General features: G+C 46.5%; 1 protein-coding gene across 2 annotated transcripts in view; it reads left to right on the top strand.

The window, feature by feature from the left end:
• Nucleotides 1–838: 838 nt before the first annotated feature.
• SEMA3D (semaphorin 3D) overlaps nt 839–11,576 on the top strand; it is a 174,378-nt gene continuing 163,640 nt past the window's right edge. For both annotated transcript variants that reach the window (XM_048501136.1, XM_048501135.1), the window contains exon 1: nt 839–1,575. The gene's annotated coding sequence lies outside the window, so the exon portion shown is untranslated. The remainder of the gene's footprint in view (nt 1,576–11,576) is intronic.

Genomic DNA, 11,576 nt, shown 5'->3' with positions numbered 1-11,576 from the left:
TCTAAAATGCTTTCGGGCACAAACAGACTTGTATGTACTAGGCTGGGCACTCTCTAACACACAGGATTCCACCCATACCAGCCTGCCCTTTCCCTAGAGTCAGACTAAATGTTACATGGTCAGATCATTGCCAAAGACAGGCCTAACAATTGAGCACTCTCTTCTCTCCTAGATACAGAGTTAAACTGCTGTCTCACTACCATGTTGGCAAGGGCTGATGGGAATTGTAGTCCATGAACATCTGGAGGGCCACAGGTTGGAGATCTCTGCTCTATGACATTATATCCTGATGTGGCTCCTCCTTGACCCAAATCTTGTTCTCCTCAGACTCCATGATCAAACCAAGTGTTGACAACCTCTACTTCAATGGCTTGGGGCAACCTAGGACTAAAAGGTGAGCCCAGAATCCTTTGCAGTATGCAAGGATTCCTCAGTGAATGTGTGAAAAGTGCTCCTGGTGCCACCACATTCATGCCACAGCAAGAGGCACATGTGGCTGCCAACCAGAGAGGTGGTTCTCTGGCCAAGCGACCCAGGCAACTGCTTGGCACAATAAGGAGAAGGCTGATGCACTGCAGGGCCTCACCAGATTACCAGTCCTTGGGGAGAAGACTGGCATCTTTGGGGGGCGGTGGTGGTGGTGGGGGTTGAGGCTTAACTGCCATGCTGGCCACATTTGGGGATGGAAGACCCTGGCTTTGGGTGTCAAAAAAACTCCCATCAGCCCATCCGTCAGGGAGAAAGCTGATACCCCCCTCTTTTCCGAACACCCCCTGCTTCCCATACACGTTTCTTGAGTCCCCCTAATGAATTGGGGGCGGGGAGCCGTGAGAGAGTCTCCACTGCTCAGGAGCCGGGCTGCGGCTGCCCTCGACGGCTGCTGGAGCGGGCAGCGAGCCCGTCGCCGTCCAGACACGTGGCGGGACTGGAGGACGCGAGTCGTCGCGGGAGCCGCCGGAGGGAATTCCGGCGGAGCTGGGCAGCCTGCCCGGGGAGAGACGCTGGGCTGACCGGGAGGCGCGGCTGCGGGGCCGTCGGTGGGTCCAGCCAGCCAGCAACCAGCGCCGGCGAGCAAGTGGGGTCTTTGCAGCGCTGGCCGCCCGTTGCCAAGTTATGCAAAGCGGAGCGCCGCTCCCCGCTCTGCGCACTCGCCCGAGAGAAGGCAGGCGACGGGCTGGGCTGCGGGCGGCAGAAGGTGAACCGCGACGGGCCCGGGCGCTGCGGGAAGAGGCGGCCCCGCTGCGAGGCGCCCTGTAGCGAGGAGCCGTCCCCCAGCCCGAGAGGGGGCAGAGGCGTCGTCCGTCGGGGAATCTTCCCCGGGGCTCTTGCAGCCCGCGGCTTCGGCAGGAAGTTCTCCCGGGGACTGGGCTGGGTTCGGTCCGCAGACGGGTTCGCGTCTCCTCTCCTCCGTCTTCGCCTTTTGCCTCCGCCGCTGAGGCGAGAGGATCGCCCCGTCGCCTGGCAGGACATCCAAAGCCCCGCCTGCGCGCACCGCGAAAAGTACCATTTGCGCCTCTGGTTTCGAAGGGACGCGTCGCAGCGGCAGCCTTCTCCTCGGCGGCAGGTTGAAATCAGGTAGGAGAGCTGGTGCTTTTTTGGGATGTTTCTTGCCGGGATTTGCAAAGGGTGGGATTGCCTCCCCCCCCCTCCACCCCCACCCCCACCCCCGGTTGATAAATATTATAGCAAGTAAAAAAGAAGAACGTGAAGGAAGGCTGGTAATGTTGGGATCAAATTGACAGAAGCGTAAAAGAAAATGTGGCAGAGTGGTACTGGCCCCCTCAGCTTGTTTTCAGCCCTCTGGCAGCCCCCAAGAATGCCACCTGCCTTCTTCATCACTGCTCCCCCCCCCCCCACAAAAAAGTGCTTTCTTGAATTTGCCTCAATCCTTTCTGAAACCCTCTGAGGTCGCTCTGAGCATCTTGTGGCAGTGAATCCTGCAGTGCCTTTTGTGAAAACAGAATAGTTTGTGGTCTGTTGGCATCCAGACTCCACAGAGCTCCCCGCCGTCGTCCCTTCTGCGATGTCTGTGGGTTTTCTTAAGCTTTACTCTGAATGCACTGCTGGTGACTTTGGTCATTCTGGGACGTGTTTCCCTGGAAGTAAGATCCATTGACTTTCTGAGTAATAATCCCACTCATGTATGGGCTGCAGTCATAGCTGGACTTATTTCATTCACTTATTTTACTTCATTTTACTTCCTTAATCAGGTGGGTTAGGCTGGGAGTGTGTGATTGTGACTGGCCCCAGGTCACCCAGCAACCTTCCCTGGGGATTTGAACCGTGAATCGCTCAGATCTTAGTCTATCATTCTGACCACTATACCACCCTGGTTCCCTTCTCTTCCTTGCAGTGGGAGGAGAAGCCAACCAGAGATCTCAAATTGGAAGGAAGATGCTTTGGGAAGAGAGAGGTAAAAGATTAAAGTCACGGTCAACTCTGCATCTCCAAATTTTAAAAAAGCCTTTAGCCCTCCTCAAAGAAAAAATGGGGCTGAGGAATATGTCGAAATTGAAAGGCAAAAAGGAATAATGAGATAAGATTTAAAAACCTTTTGTGTGAGGGCAAGAATGACGAAGTAATTTCTTTGTTGATGTTCTCTTTTAGTATCAGGTCTCCCTATAATATTGATATCAATTCCACATAACAACCTGTTAGATTTAGATACAGCAGAACTAACATTAACATTCTGATTTTTAAGTATATGATTTACCTGTCTCTTCCTCTAGGCAGTTTAGGATGAGCCTGTGGCTCTCCTTCTCATTTTGGCCCTACAACAATCTTGTAAGGTAGGCTAGACCTGAAAGAGAGTGACTGGCACCAGATCAGCCAGAAAGCTTCGTGGAAAAGGGGTTACTTGTATCTGAGTCTCCTAGGACCCTAATTTGGCACTTTTATCCTTACATCACCTGTGGTCTCAGTGCACAGAATGAATGTGCAAGAATTAATGTATAAATGAAGTGGAAAGGGAAAGATTTGGATACAAGGGTGAATACCTTTTCTTAGCATCTGGGGGCTATGTATGGGTCTTCTGACGGAGACCACAAATCTTCCTGGCAATTGCCTTTCCTTAGATATTCAGCTCAAAGTGAGCAGACCCCACTCCGGAGATGCTTTTCATGGAAATGAATGTGACACTTAACATTTAATGTGTTTTAACTTGAGGTGGAAGATTGGCTCTGGGTATCACGTGCAAGCCTTTAGCTACATTCCATCTCCAGATTTACATTTGAAAAATGAGAATTGCCGTTAACCTTGCCACACCTGTGTGGTCCAGCCATTTAGATGGTATTTGTTTTAAACATTTATGCACTTGCCTTCTCCCAGGCCTTTGGGACACAAGGTGGGTAATACAAACAGAGCCTCAAACCACAAAAGGCAATGAACATGAAATATTTAAACCAGCCAGCAAGCCTAATAAATAATATGGACCCCTGCCCCAAAGCTCTAACAGACTGTAAAGCCATCAGGTGGCTCCCAAAGGCTCTCTTTCAAAGTTCAAACTTACAGGCCTGGATGAAGACTAGTCAAGATGGGGGTCTTCCTTTGTTGCCCAAGGTGGGGGTGTCCACCCAGAGCCAGCAATGAGAGCCAGCAGTGAGGCTGTGGTGCCTCTAGCAGCCCACAGGCAGCATTTACATAATCAAGATTGTCTAGAATGGTAGTTTCAAGTCAGGATTTCTTTTTCTGTAACTCTTTATATTTTGTGTTAAATCACTTCTAAAAAACCTCCCATCAGTGTTGTATCTAGTTCCATGATTACTGAATTTTATATCCAATACAGACATTTTTGTTTGCTCCCCACATCAGGGTGCCTGGCTGCTTTTGTCAAGCAAACATTCATATTTTCGTGTTTGTGTGGATCAGCGAGCTGGCTATTGGAACCACATTCACAGGGCAAATTAAAGTTCACAGTGCAATATGCAAATCTGTGTTACACAGAATTAATCCTGGCTCTGAGTTCTGTGTAACTCCAAAGGCTTCGGTTCCAGTAGAAGTTGTATTTGAGAGTCCCTGTGAATTAAATATTTCTGAGTTTCATTTAATAGCCAATGGCTTTTGTGCTCCATTGGAGACAGGTTCATCTCCTAAATTCCTTGGTGAGTGTTGTTTCTCTGTGAATGGGGAATGACAGATCCTTTTACTCTCGGTGTTGTTGTTGTGGACCCTGATTTCTGTGGCCTTGGACAGTAACTCTAAGCACATTTCATAATATACAGGGTCTTTTGGTTATTGATGCTCACTTCAAGGAAAACACATTTAGGACTACAATCTTCATGTCCTACTGTTTTTGCATGGGAATCCAGCCAGTATGGTGTTGTGGTTAAGAGGTTAACTCTGATCTGGGCAACTGGATTTTATTCCTCACTCCTCTGCATGAGCGGTAGACTCTTATCTGCTGAACTGGATTTGGTTCCCTGCTCCTACACATGAAGCCTGCTGGGTGACCTTAGGCTAGTCACAGTTCTCTCAGAACTCTCTCAGCCCTACCTATCTCCCATGGTGTCTGTTGTGGGGAGAAGAAGGGAAGGAGTTTGTAAGCTGCTTTGAGATTCCGTACAGGAGAGAAAGGCAAGGCATAAATCCAAACTCTTCAATAAATTCAAACTCTTCTTCATTATCTATTATAATGCACCTCTTCTTTTCTTTCATCTAGACCTTGCTAGCAACATAGATCTGAAGATCCTTCTTCAGGAGAGTAAATGTTTTCTCCAGTCTTTCAAAGCTTTTGGAGACTGTTTTAAACAACAAATTGTAATCTCCTTCCATCTTTGCCTGTTCCATGGGAATGTCAACTCAATGTATGGCAGCTGTGAAAAAGGCAAACTCTATGCTGGGGATAATCAGGAAAGGAATTGATAATAAAACTGCAAAGATTGTCATGCCCTTATATAAAGCCGTGGTGCGACCACACTTGGAGTACTGTGTTCAGTTCTGGTCACCACATCTCAAAAAGGATATTGAAGAGATAGAAAAAGTGCAGAGAAGGGCAACGAGGATGATTGAGGGACTGGAGCACCTTCCTTATGAGGAAAGGCTGCAGCGTTTGGGACTCTTTAGTTTGGAGAGGAGACGTCTGAGGGGGGATATGATTGAAGTCTATAAAATTATGCATGGGGTAGAAAATGTTGACAGAGAGAAATTTTTCTCTCTTTCTCACAATACTAGAACCAGGGGGCATCCATTGAAAATGCTGGGGGGAAGAATTAGAACTAATAAAAGGAAACACTTCTTCACGCAACGTGTGATTGGTGTTTGGAATATGCTGCCACAGGAGGTGGTGATGGCCACTAACCTGGATAGCTTTAAAAGGGGCTTGGACAGATTTATGGAGGAGAAGTCAATTTATGGCTACCAATCTTGATCCTCTTTGATCTGAGATTGCAAATGCCTTAACAGTCCAGGTGCTCGGGAGCAACAGCCGCAGAAGGCCATTGCTTTCACATCCTACATGTGAACTCCCAAAGGCACCTGGTGGGCCACTGCGAGTAGCAGAGAGCTGGACTAGATGGACTCTGGTCTGATCCAGCTGGCTTGTTCTTATGTTCTTATGTTCTTATGTTCTTTATTATGAGACACCTCTCTGCTGGAATGGCACCACCTAAAATTGTCTGCTTGGAGACACCAGACAGATAATAAGGCCACTGTTCAAAAGGTGTGCTATCTACATCCACAGCCAGGTTTTAGACCTATTATCTCCTTAATCTTCACAAATGCAGGAGGAGGTGGTATTAAATGGAAACACTCAACATACTGTCAATGTGTTATTCATTTACTTCCCAGATTTCATAGGGTTGCCGGTGCGGTGGATGAACCACATAAAACAAGCTTTAGAATACAGATGCCCACAAGGCAGTGGGAACATGAAGAGCTGAATTTGTGTGATGTAACCTTTAGCTGCACATCTGAGTTATTTTTATCCTTAATAGGGCCGCACCTCAGACATGCTTCAGTGAAAGCTGACAACTTTGTCTGGACTTCACATGCTGCAAACGTAACAAAGCCAGTGCTTAAAATAGCTCTGGAGCACACCCTTTCAACTTCCTCTTCTATCTTTCCCTTTCCTCATTTCCCCTTTTTATAACACTCTCTTGGTTTTCCGTTGGAATCATCCTTACTGTTTATTTGTTGCTTACAAGCTGCATGGCGCAGTGTGTGTGTGCTCAGGCAGGTTCAGATTGTGGCCTTTCTGCACACGTCACCTAAAATGTTTGCAGAACGTTTTTGATTCCCTCCCCCACTTTACCACAATGTTTGTCCTCACTCACCCTCTCCAAACGTTTCATGGCCACCATGAGGGGTTATTACTCTTTTTTTGGGGGGCGGGGTGTTTGTAGAAGTGATGTCTCATAAGGCCTTTGCTTAAATTCTTCGTAGCTGTGCTTAATCGATGCTTCATAGATTCAACAAAAAACACACAGAATGAGGAAAATAAAAAAGTGAGGGAGTGAGCTCTTGGATACGATAAAATGGTGCCGAGGGGGAAATTGGGCGATGGCACAGAGAAACTGCAGGAAAAAAATCATTACTTTGTGTAATCACGAGGTTATTTGCAAGTAAATTTATCCGTGCTCAGGAATGGGAAAAAAATGGTGCTGAGCAGAGGTGGGATCCAGCAGGTTCTCACAGGTTCCTGAGAGTAGGTTACTAATTATTTGTGTGTGCTGAGAGGGGGTTACTAATTGGTGATTTTGCCACGTGATTTTTGCCTTAGTTACGCCCCTCCTCTCAGCAGTAGCGTGCAGAACTTGAAGCAGTCTAGCAGGAGGTGCACCGTCGTGCGTGGCAGCCTGCGCCTGCGTGCATTCGTTTCCTGCCCAAGGACCGGTGCAGTGGCTGTGTCCTTGCCACAGCCCCGCCCAGGAATGCCCCGCCCCCGGAATGCCCAGCCACACCCCTGACATGCCCCGCCCAGCCCCATTGGTGCTATTCCACAGTTTGAATCCCACCACCATGGGGACCTGTTACTTAAATTTTTGGATCCCACCACTGGTGCTGAGGGAGAGCTGAGTTAGGGCACAGAGGTGTGGACAATGGCAGCAGGAAAAGTAGAACATTTTAAGAATGATCGCACTGCAAGAGAAGATGACTCGAATGAAAGAATAGTTATAAAAGGGGTTTCAGGTGGAAAGGAAACATTTCTGAAACCAAAAGGGCAGGGGGAAGAACCCTGTGGAACTCCACAACGGAAATGCTCCATTTCTGGCCTGGAAACATTTTAAAAGGTATGTGTGGAAAGGGCCTGGGAGCTGCTTTGAAACTCTTCAGATGTTTCATGTTAAATTTTTCTTTTGGCAAATCTATGCGTGTGTGTACAGTGTTGTTAAGTTGCAGCTGACTTATGGTGACCCCTTTTATGGGGTTTCCAAAGCAAGAGACAGAAGCAAGGTTTGGCATTGCTTTCCTCTGCATGGCCACCCTGGTATTCTGCCATCCAAATACCAACCAGGGCTGACCCTGCTTAGCTTCTGAGATCCGACTCGCCTGGGCCTTCCAGGTCTGGGCTTGGCAAATCTAGTAAACAGCAAAAGGATTGGACAAAGACCGTGGTGTGGTGCAAACGGGACGGCGGAGGTAGTGATGCTCTGGGTGGAGCAGTGGCAGGGGAGTTCTGGGGTGGGGTGGGGGTGGGCGGCAACACAGCGGGGGTGCAGGGTACGTGCGTCCCTTGGGCACAGTTTCCCCTCGCTCCATACCTGACAAAGCCTCCCCCTCCCCATAAAACTAGTCTGTATTACCAAATGCCTCTTCCTTCTGTTGAAATCCCACAGATATTTCTTCTGTGTGTAAATTTTTATTCTGCCCTACCCAAATGGCGTTGTGGTTCTTCCCCCACACTTGTGACTTAGATTAGGTTTTGGCAATAAACCAGGGGACTGTGTGGCAGAGTTGAAATTTGAATCCAGTCCTCTCCAAGTAATTGTTCAATACTGTTCTGCCCCCTGGTGGGATGGTATCCACAATCATTTGTTGCTATGGATGTCATTTTGGTGGCTATTACAGTGATGAGCATTCTGAACCTGGCCTTCCTGCTTGTTGGTTCCCAATTGGCTTTGGCATCAGCACAAGGCAAATGGGGATGATTGCTGAAAGCACTAAAAGTAGCCCAGATTTGAGGACGGTTATACATTTGCTTCTTGGCTTGAATCCAGTGCTTTGCTTATTAGTTTGTTTTTAACATAAAGACCTGTGACCGTGAGGTCTTTATTGATATAATTTTTCAAGTGTGCAGGCAAAGCCTCTGTGCATGATGGAAGATAAACATTTTGTCACTTAGATCTGTGAAAGGTGTAGTGAATTCAATTCAGAAGAAGAAGAGCTGGTTTTTATACCCTGCTTTTCTCTACCTTTAAAGAGTCTCAAAGCGGCTTACAAACTCCCTTCCTCTCCCCACAACGGGCACCTTGAAAGGTAGGTGGGACTGAGAGAGTTCTGAGAGAACTGTGACTAGCCCAAAGTCACCCAGCAGATTTTATGTGTAGGAGTGGGGAAATCCAGTTCACCAGATTAGACTCCACTGCTCTTAACCACTATACCATGCTGGCTGGATTCCCATTCAAAACCAGTAGGGTATGAAGACTAATCCTAAATGTGTTTTCCTTGAAGTAAGCATCAGTAACCAAAAGACTGTGTATATTATGAAATGTACTTGGAGTTACTGTCCAAGGCCACAGAAATCGAGGTCCACAACAACCACTTAACCACTGAACCATTCTGGGTCTCCTATGGAGTGAGGCGTGTCTGTCCTGCTTCACTGAAATCAGTGGATTTCATGGAGCAATTCATAGTAGATCTACTCAAAATTAGGTCTCACATTACTCAATGGGGCTTACTCCCAGGAAAGTATGCTTCAGACTGCTTCATAATGGATTGCTTAAATTGCTCCCTAGCTCTGTAGTTCAAATGTTGCTTCATCCAGAAATACACCCCAGTATTAAATATATATATATATATATATTTCTCTACTTAGAAAGCTGATACCCACCATATTTATTTGGCTTTTTTATCTATTTTTTTTTGGCAGCGGGTGGTGGTGGTTTAAAAAATTGAACCTAAAAAATTTCAGTTCTCCCCACCATGGTTTCTTAACTCCACATGGACCCAGCTGAATCAAGCACAGCATTCAATTCTCTCCCAACCTCCCTTGTGCTGTTTCCCAAGCCCTGGAGGACTTGGGAAGCAGCGATGGCTGGAAGAACTGAATGCTGCACCCGGTTGAACCAAGCACAACATTCGGGTCTAGCCCCCCACCCACCTCCCTAAAGGACCTGGAAAGCAGAGGCAGGAAGGAGAACTGAATGCTGCACTGTATTTTCTTTTATGTACACTGAGAGCATATGCACCGGAGACAAATTCCTTGTGTGTCCAATCACACTTGGCCAATAAAGATTCTATTCTATTCTATTCTATTCTATTCTATTCTATTCTATTCTATTCTATTCTATTCACTAAAGGTTTTTGTCAGGTTTGCCGAATCAGCACCCCTAATATAGTGCAGCAAGAGCTGTACAACGGTATTTTGCTGATGGAATACTATAGTTCCATTCGGAACATTCTGAGTGCCTGACACCGGCTTTTCTAATACTTTTTCCATTGCGTAACTCTTGATGTTCTAGCCCAGTGGTTAATTCTTTCCACCCCCAGGAAATCAATCAATACTTCTCTTAGCAGTGTTGCAGAAGATTCCGGCATGTATTTTCAAAGATCTTCATGTCATTCTGGAACTCTGAACTGAGAGTGTGCCTTTTGGGCAGACACACCCACTCAAATGGCCTGCCCTGAGGCTTTGCTTGGAGGGGGTTGTGTGATAGTAGAAGACAAGTTCTCTTTCTGCAAAGGTTGTCTTTGTTGCTCACCACTGCTGATCTTCTAACAGAGAGACTGCAGTGAGCTTCTCTTGAACCATCAGAGCTGACCTGCAAATAGGCAGAAGTGGATGGGAGATCTTGCATAAGACTCAGATCTTTAGAATGACATGCCGATTTCTCCCAAGCTGTTTGGTAAATCTGTGAATAGGCTTTTAAGGAAGGAGAGCCTTTACCAAAAGTGTAATGTGATATACTGGCGCATGGGATGGGGTGGACGTTGTGCTATATCCAGGAGACGGTAAATGGTTGAATTTCCTAGAATATGCAAGTGCCTGGTTCGGTTTTTAGATTTAGAGTGTCTTGATAATTCTGTAACACTCATAGGCCGTATCAAATCGATGAAGCTGCGCTCATTTAAGCTCTTGCTGAGAGAGGCACATAAGCAATATGGTTTTGCACTATACCGGCTGAACATTCCGCAGTCATTACAACAAACTCCTGCTGATAAATGGAAATTCTGTTGGCTAGTATGTGAACGCATTGGGATGATGCTGAAAAGGGAATGTGTTTTATTCAGTTTTAACGCCAGTTGTTCACTGGTTGACTTGTGCATGTAGGCTGTTTCATGTCTCATCACTTGGTGATTATATTGTATATGTGACCATTCTCTTAACTGCTGTGAAGATGGGAGGCATGTAGATAATCTATAGGGTTGAACTTTTGTCATGATAGATGAACCAAACAGTGCCAGTGTGGTGTAGTGAAGAGCAGGTGGATTCTAATCTGGAGAACCGGGTTGGATTCCCCACTCCTCCACCTGAGTGGCAGAGGCTTATCTGGTGAACCAGACATGTTTCCGCACTCCTACATTCCTGCTGGGTGACCTTGGGCTAGTCACAGTTCTCTGAGAACTCTCTCAGCCTCACCTACCTCACAAGGGCCCCTTTCACACATGCAGAATAATGCACTTTCAATTCACTTTCAATGCACTTTGCAGATGGATTTTACTGTGCAGAATAGCAAAATCCACTTGCAAACAATTGTGAAAGGGCATTATTGTGAAAGGGCATTATTGTGAAATTGTGAAAGGGTATTATTCTGCATGTGCGGAAGAGTCAAAGGTGCCTGTTGGGGGAAGAGGAAGCGAAATGAGCTTGTAAGCCACCTTGAGTCTCCTTACAGGAAAGAAAGGTGGGATATAAATCCAAGTTGTTGTTGTTCTTCTGCTGCTGCATAGGCAAGGAGTGAGGGGAAAGCAGCTGTTTTTCCTTCTTTTTTTGAAGGGAGGAAAATGCAGGCATTCATAGAGTTGTTTGGAAACTTTCTGGGTATCCGAGACATCCCTGGGGTGGAACAGCTGAAAACTGTATAAAGGTGAAGGGGAAAATTCAACATCTTTGGCTAAACAACCACATGGGGACTCTGGGATTCACACACAGTGTGCACATGCAAGTATGAGGCATGCTAAAAGCCATTTTGATTCCAAATTGGGAAGAAAAGTGGGATATAAATGAATGTAAATGCATGTCATCTAGTCAAGAAAACGAGGAAACCCATTCATGAGGGAGCTATATATATGCTTATCAGAATGTGCATGCTGTTTTGCATTAGGAGTGCAGTGTGCGTAGGTGCACGAATCTGGTAGTGATCAACTACCTGGTGTCATACTTAGTCTTGTGAGCTGTTAAGCTAGCATAAATAACTTTTTTGCATGGAGGAGAGGTATTTGAATCACACTGAAAGTATCCTTTTCCTTTGGTTTCTGAC

The sequence above is a fragment of the Sphaerodactylus townsendi genome, linkage group LG06 (genome assembly GCF_021028975.2).
Source record: "Sphaerodactylus townsendi isolate TG3544 linkage group LG06, MPM_Stown_v2.3, whole genome shotgun sequence".
In the NCBI taxonomy this organism is placed as follows: domain Eukaryota; kingdom Metazoa; phylum Chordata; class Lepidosauria; order Squamata; family Sphaerodactylidae; genus Sphaerodactylus; species Sphaerodactylus townsendi.
This window is presented reverse-complemented; position numbering and strand designations above follow the sequence as displayed.